Here is an 8270-nt window from a genome sequence, read left to right on the forward strand (position 1 = left end):
TGGAGGGGTGCCCGTGGAGGGGTTGTTGAACAGGACCCCGTGGTGTGGAGGGCTGGATGAACAGTAGACGGTGGAGGGGTGCCCGTGGAGGGGTGGTTGAACAGGACCCCGTGGTGTGGAGGGCTGGATGAACAGTAGATGGTGGAGGGGTGCCCGTGGAGGGGTGGTTGAACAGTAGCCGGTGGAGTAGCGCACCGTGGAGGCTGGATGAACAGGAGCCCGTGGAGGCTGGAGGAGGTCGACGGTGGAGATGAACAGTATCCCGTGGAGTCCCGTTTTGCGGTACGCCAGACCTCTCCCGATGAATAGGACCCCCGTTTCGACCGTAGGAGGTCCGTTTCGTCCGTTTTGCGGTACGCCACACCCCTCCCGATCAACAGGACCCTCGTTTCGACCGGACGAGGTCCGTTTGGTCCGTTTTGCGGTACGCCACACCCCTCCCGATCAATAGGACCCCCGTTTCGACCGTAGGAGGTCCGTTCCCTCCGTTTTGCGGTACGCCACACCCCTCCCGATCAACAGGACCCCATTCCGAATGTAGGAGGTCCGTTTCCTCCATTGTGCGGTACGCCAGGCCTCGTTTCCATCGCATGTTCCATCCAAGCCCTCCCGATGAACACGACCACGCATTCCGTTCCGACCCAGCCGGTTGGCTCCCACGCGTTCCGTTGCCTCCCGATGAACACGACGCATTCCGTTGCCTCCCCATGAACACGACGCATTCCGTTGCCTCCCCATGAACACGACGACGACGCTGTTTCTCCGTTCCGACCCAGCCATGTCAACGAGCCCTCGCCGTACGTATGCGCGAGTAGGCGTTCGAGACCCCGCCCGTATGTACACATACGTGGCCGTATTTTCTTTCTTGCACCCTGGCCGCTGTACGTACGTGTACATGCTACGTGCGCGCCTCTACTACGACACGTGCGCGCCTCTACATCCACCAGTATATATGTATGTACACGTTCGCGACCAGAATGACAACGCTACGTATGCTTCGACCAGGTGGGTCCCGACTGTCAGGCACTTCCTTGCGTGCGAAGATGTAGCTGGTGGGTCCCAGCAGTCAGGGGGGCGAATCGTTTTGTTTTTTTTTGCCCGGACGCACTTCCTTGCGTGCGAAGGTGTAGCTGGTGGGTCCCAGCAGTCAGGGGGAAACGTTTTTTCGCAAAATACGGTGGCCCGTCCGGTGGGTCCCCGCTGTCAGGTGGAGGAATAATTATTTTGCGTGTAATAAGGAGGCACTTCCTTGCTGCGGCCGTGGACCCAGCTGTCAGTGTCTCCACGCACAGTACTCTTCCGATGGAAGTCGGTCGTTGACCACATTGACCATGCCACGCCGAGAGCACCACGGCGGTGGACGACGGTGAGGCCTAGGAAGGGGACGACACGGAGGCAGGGAAGACTCGGCAGTTGTTTCCCACCCGGAGGGGAGTACGACTGTACGAGGGTTTACTGGTTCGTCTGCCGTCGCTGGAGAATAACAGCAGGTGTGGGTGTGTAGAGGGGTGGCTAGGCCAGCGATGGGAGTACGGTGGGGCGGTGAGGCCTGCGCGGCAGCATAGCCGGCCGCGGGGAGGAGGGAGCAGGCAGTCCCGCCGGCGCTTGTTTGAGCGGCTGGAGCAGGAAGAGCAGAGATTGAAGAAGCACGACGGCCGTTGGATGGACATCCAATAGTCAGTGCTTGTGCGTCAACCTGTTTTTAGGAAAGCCTCAAATCTGTGGAGAACAGCATACAACCCATCTGCCATTATTTCTAATAATTTACAGCCCATTTGCTAATTCTTAAGGTTTTTTTGGAGCCCATATTCTTTTTGTTAGCATTACAGCCTATATTGTGGCCACGGTTAAAAAATTATACGAAATTTTGCATATTTCGGTGCGGTTCGAACTGTTTTTAATCCCGAAATTTCGACTCACATTCAAACTGATTTTAAAAATAAATGTATATCAATATAAAATCCAACAAATTCTCCACGCATAAAAATTAATGTAATTTAAAATCTTGAAATGAAAACAAGATATTTGAAACTAATTGCCAGTTTGATGTGTTTTAAAAATGTACAACCCATTTCTCATTACTGATGGGCCATTTTCTCGGCCAGCCGAATGAAAGCTCTCCTCGTCTTGAAAGATTTGCAGCCCAACAGGCCTGACAAAGCGACTTACTTGGCGAATCACAAAAAAACTGGGCTGTGGCCGTGGACCCAGCTGTCAGCCTCTCCGCATAAAGTACTCTTCCGATGGAAGTCGTTCCTTGACCACGTTGAGCACGCCGCGCGGAGAGCACCACGGCGGTGGACGACGGCGAGGCCTAGGAAGGGGACGACGCGGAGCCGGGGAAAACATGGCACTGGAAGCCTGCGCGGAGAGGAGTATGAGGGTTCACTGGTTCGGCTGCGGTGTGAGGCTGCCGTCGCCGCAGGGCCTGGCCAAAAGTGGGAATAGTAGGGGGCGGTGAGGCCTCTGCGGAAGCACAGCCGGCCACGGGAGGCAGGAGCATGCGACACGACCAACGCTGCTTTGGGCGGCTGGAGCAAGAAGACCAGAGGTTGAAGAAGCACTACGGCCATTGGATGGACATCGTACGGTCACTGGAGCTAGAATCGTTCATATTGACTAAGTTGACAAAGCCCTTCGTCCCCGTCAATATAGTAGGCCCACAAGTCAGCCTCCCACCAAGGTGGGTCCCAGCTAGCCGGGGGAGTATTCATTTTTTGTGCGTAATAAGGAGGCACTTCCGGTGGGTCCAAGGTGACAGCGGGGGGAACGTTTTTTTCGCGAAATACGGTGGCCCGTCCGGTGGGTCCCAGCAGTCAGGGGGAAATGATTTTTTTCGCAAAATACTGGTGGCCCGTCCGGTGGGTCCCCGCTGTCAGGTGGAGGAATAATTATTTTGCGCGTAATAAGGAGGCACTTCCTTGCGGCCGCCGTGGACCCAGCTGTCAGCCTCTCCACGTACAGTACTCTTCCGATGGAAGTCGGTCGTTGACCATGTTGACCACGCCGCGCCGAGAGCACCAGGGCGGTGGACGACGGCGAGGCCTAGGAAGGGGACGACGCGGAGCCGGGGAAGACGCAGCAGTGGAAGCCCGCGCGGAGAGGAGTACGAGGGTTCACTGGTTCGGCTGCGGTGTGAGGCTGCCGTCGCCGCAGAATAACAAGGGGTGTGGGTGAGTGGAGGGATGGCCTGGCCAGCGATGGGAGTAGTATGGGGGTGGTGAGGCCTCCGCGGCAGCACAGCCGGCCACGGGAGGCAGGAGCAGGCGGCACGACCGGCGCTGCTTTGGGCGGCTGGACCAAGAAGACCAGAGGTTGAAGAAGCACTACGGCCGTTGGATGGACATCGTACGGTCACTGAAGCTAGAATCGTTTATATTGACTAAGTTGACAAAGCCCTTGGTACGCTCCAACTTAGTAGGCCCACAGGTCAGCCTCCGAAACGGTGCACCCCAGATGTCAGGGGGAGGAATCATTTTTTGGGCGGCCGAAGCTAAGAATATACGAGATTGAAGAAGAAGCACGACGTCCGTTGGATAGACATCCAACGGTCACTACTGCTAGAACCGTGTGTTGACTATAATAAGTTGACAAAGCCTTGCATACGCGTCAACTTATTTTTTTAGGGGACATGTCACTTAGTAGGCCCACAAGTGTGTGGCAGAGAACTTATAGCCCATTTGCGTTTTGTAAGAATGTACAACCCATTTTTGAATTCTAATGGAATTTACAACAGCCCATTTACAATTTGTTAAAAGTACATCCCATTTTCTAGCTAGGACAACGATTAATAATTTCAACCAACCGTTGAAGACAGAATTCAATAAAATTTCCCACATTTTGATGGGATCCGAAATATTTTTATCCCGAAATTTCTAGTCAGATTAAATATAAATTTGTATTACGTAAAAATCCAACGAAACATTGCGCGCGCAACAATGAAAATTTAAGATTTTCAAAATCCATAAATAATATTTTATAAACTAATTTCGTGTTTGGTGCATTTTTTTATAGTTACTGCCCAGTTTTTATAATTACATCCCATTTATTATTTTTAAAGCCCATTTTCCCGTTAAGCCTAATGCATGCCTCCTAGGAAAGATTTGCAGCCCAGCGGGGCGGAGAATAACAAGTTGACCTTGCCTGGGTATTCCTCAAAAAGACGTACAGCTGGGCTAGCCATTTTCATGTTGAAAAAATTAGTATCTGGGCTGGATATCTGGCCTGGGCTAGACGGGCCACAGCCCGCCCAGTTAATACCCTGCTCTCCTCTGAACAACAACGAAATCATCACCAAGAAAAACTCTGCAGTGCTCACGCCCCAAAAACACAAATACTGCTCGAGCTGCTTGGTCCCAGTTGTCGGCCGCACCTTGTGCAATTCTCTCGTTTATATTGACTACAAAGGTTGACAATGGTGTGGGACCGTGATGTCAGGAAACCAGGAGAAAGCAAAAAAATATAGTTGTACATAATAAGGAGGCACTTGCGTACATACGGCTATGGCCCTAGTGGGTCCCTAGTGTCATCCAGTCAAAATAAAGTCATCTCCTGAATCCTCATGTTCGTTGACGATGTTAACAATGCTCGGCGCCACGGCGAGCGCAACAACTCAAAGGACAACAGAGAGGGTCTCGCGGGCCCTACAGATGGTCTGATACAGCGCCCGCTGCTCATTCAGGAAGCCAGGATCATCGGACACCTATGAGCACCTTCGAGAAACTGAGACGACATGAAACGGTAAGGCCGCGCTTGGGAGCTCTGGTTTATTTCAAACCTGTATTAACATACAAGTGTAATTTACTCGTCATCGGAAACAACGCGTAAAATACAGGCGTAATGAAACCGAGGGCCCGAGGTCTGTAAGTAAAACCGGCGGGTTACGCGTGTAATTTGAGAGACCAGTGTATATTTTACGAGCACTGCTATATGGAAGACATTACCAGATGATACATGCACGACGTGCGTATCATGCCATCCATGGGCAAGGCTGAAACAGCAGCTAACGGCTGGATTAGCAATCGTCCGAGTGTTGTTCAGCGTTTTTACCGTGTGTGAAGTACATCTGATATTTTACTAGTCGAAATCGACCAACCAAGCACCTTCGCCCGAGACATCTGCTTTAATTTACAAGCGTCAGTTTTACAAGCGGTTTTGGTTGGAAAACGACGATCCAATCACGGCCTAATATCATGAGTTGGTCAGAAGATCATATGGTTTCACGTCTAACCTACCCGACTTGTCGTATAGGCTATGAATGAAACATCAAGCGATGAACTTCTTAAGCACGGAAACAACAGAAGAGGATGATCTTCTTAACAAGCAAATCACTGGCATTAGATCGACATGCAAAACAATATGAAGCATTATTCTCAGGAGGCACGGTGAACAGCTCGTGATGCCGCATGCCACAACATTCCAAGCTCAACTTTGCAATCAAACACAAGGCCTGGCATTACATAGACAATATTCAGAACAAACTCTTAACACAAGAATATCTCAGCAGAGTAACTATTTACTTCTAAACTGAACACAGGAATAGGAAAAAACACTCGACGCTGCTCACAGGAAGGGCATCCCACTCAAAAATATCAAATGCATGTCTTCTGGCTAACATCAATGAGCAAATTTTGACAAGGTTTTCCAATTCCAATATATTAAACTAACGTCTTCTTGCTAACATCAATGATTAAACTTTGACAAGCTTTTCCTATTCAAAATATGTAATGCCTATGATCGTGGAGTCTTGTCGTAGCTTCTTTTACTTGTTTGGGCACTTTTTTCCCAGGGCACTCCACGTGTTGTTAAATTGCCAATGGTCTCTGCAGACTAGTCATGTCACGGGTGTCTAATAATACTCTGTAAAGCTTCTCGGTCATTCCTTCTGTAATGTAGCGCAAACAGTGACTGCTTCTTTCTGCAAAGTGGAACGACCAACTGGACCCAGTAATGCAGCAGTTTGCCTTGGACACATTGGCTCCTTTTGTGCAGTTCAACTAAAATCGAAGTCGGAATAAAACCGAGCTTTAATTTTGATATCCCTGTAAGCAACAATAGGTATAAGGGAAACAATTACTGAGAAATAACGGTTGATGACTTGTACTCCCAGAAGAAAAGCATCTACTGATCTACTTTATCTTAATGGGAAACAAAGCAGGAGAGTAGCAATTCTGCATCAGTGTGATTCATTCATATTGACTGAGACATTATCTTAACAATGCCTTATTTCAACATGTACAAAGAACGACAAAGCAGAAAAGTACCATTCCTAAAACAATGCAACTGATTCATTTTAACAGAGACATTATCTTAACAATACCTTGGTTAAACATGTAGAAAGAACTACAAAGCAGGATAGTACCATTCCTAACAAGTGTTGCAGTTTTGAACTAAGATTCAGTAGTTAATTAATTCTGAGAGTGGCATTGCTTAATTTTACCAGCGGCATTAGATTAATGAAAAGCATAAACAGTTCCAGGGGAGAGTGGGCGCAACAACAGTATGTGCTTCCATCTACTTATAAAGGGGGTGATGCAGAGTTTGTTGTAACAAAGCAACAAGCATCATGTCTGGGTTGGTCCCGTTTTTGTTCACTACTTAATGGGAAAAGACAGCAATACAATAGCTTCAATTCAACATTTATTTAAAACAGTACCAATACAAGTAGCACAATATCTCAAAGCACACTGCACAATCATGTGGATGAAGGCCTGTACTGACCTTTCATGAGACCGACAAAGGTAAAATACGAATCTCGATCTCCTTTTGTGCAGTTCCACCAAAATTAAGCAAAGTCACCGGTGTGACATTCAAGTTGAACTGCACAAAACAATCTTAAAACATAAGTGTTTCGAGTAGCGAAGCAAAATGTCGCAATAGCAACAAGTTGAATCGATAGCCCTGTTTTAACAGAGGCAAAAAGGAAACAATTACTTGCCGATAAAGGAGGATGAAACAAACGGTGACAGAAAGAAGCATCTAACTTATCTTCGATGGAAAACAAAGTAGGACAGTAGCATTTCTAAAACGGTTGCATTGATTCATATTAACAGAGACATTCTCTTGAAACAACATTCATTAAAAAATGTAATTTACTTTTAACAGTGGCATTGCTTCAATTTTCCGGCGGCATTCTTAGATTAACAACAGCAAAATAGCTGTATGGGACATGCCAGCACCATGTGCGTCCACACGTATAAATGGGTGATGCAGAGTATGTAGCCAAGCAACATATATGCGCTGGTCCCATATTTGTTCTCTTTGAACCTTCCTCCTATGTGAGGGCAGCAAATCTAGTCCTGCACAAACTACCCGACCCCCCAGTTTCTTTCCCTTTTCAACAAAGAGATCGGTTCCTTACAGATGTGTGTACTGGGTTACCCCCTTTTTCCCTTTTCGACCTACAAAGCGGCTGGATAGCCAGTCTATACTACTTTCCGCCCCTCCTTTCCTCATTGAACCACGTCCTAGATTCTTGCTCCAGCCCACCGCACCCTTCTTTCCTCTTTGAACCAAGACCTAGATTCGACTACAGATCGAAAAAGATCCACATGCAGCTAGAGCAACGACAGTTTCAAAGAAACTTATACCTTAGGGTCGTCGGGATGTGGCAAGGCGTGCGGCGGGAGGCCGGATCTGCCCACACTACGTACGGCAGCGAGGAAGAAGGGGTCGGTGGCCCTCCCGCACAGGCGCTGGGTGAAAGAGAACATCGCAGCCGACAGTGGATTGCCTCCCTCGCCGAAGGCGATAGAGTGAACGCTGCACCTCCTCCCCTTCCCGGTGCGACGGGATACAGACGCCTCCTTCACCAGCTGTGAGGGGGGAGAGAGAGACAAGAGGCCAACGCAGTCTTGTTTAGATCTGGTGAAGAGAGGGTGAGAGACTGTGAATATAGCAAACCCTAGCAAATGAACGCTGAGCCTCCAGCGTGTAACATATATGTAGTGCGGCGAGCGTGTGGAGAGTGCAAACCCTAGCGAACAAGCGCTGAGGCTCCCGCTTATATATATACTACTGTAGTACGGACTGAGCTCCGGTGCCTTCACTGCACCTGCTTTTGGCTGTATGACAGGTGAGCCAGCCACATTTTGGGCCCACCTGTCATAAATCCAAAGGCAGGTGCACTAAGTCAATGAAGCTGCGTCCGTATAATACTCTCGTGTATACGACTAATATATAGTGGAGTGGTTTTCTTATTCTCTCCATAACAATCGTTTTAAATTGTGTAAGTACGAAACAAAACTCTTTATTTAATGTACAGTGAAGAA

This window comes from Triticum aestivum, chromosome 1D (genome assembly GCF_018294505.1).
Source record: "Triticum aestivum cultivar Chinese Spring chromosome 1D, IWGSC CS RefSeq v2.1, whole genome shotgun sequence".
NCBI lineage: Eukaryota > Viridiplantae > Streptophyta > Magnoliopsida > Poales > Poaceae > Triticum > Triticum aestivum.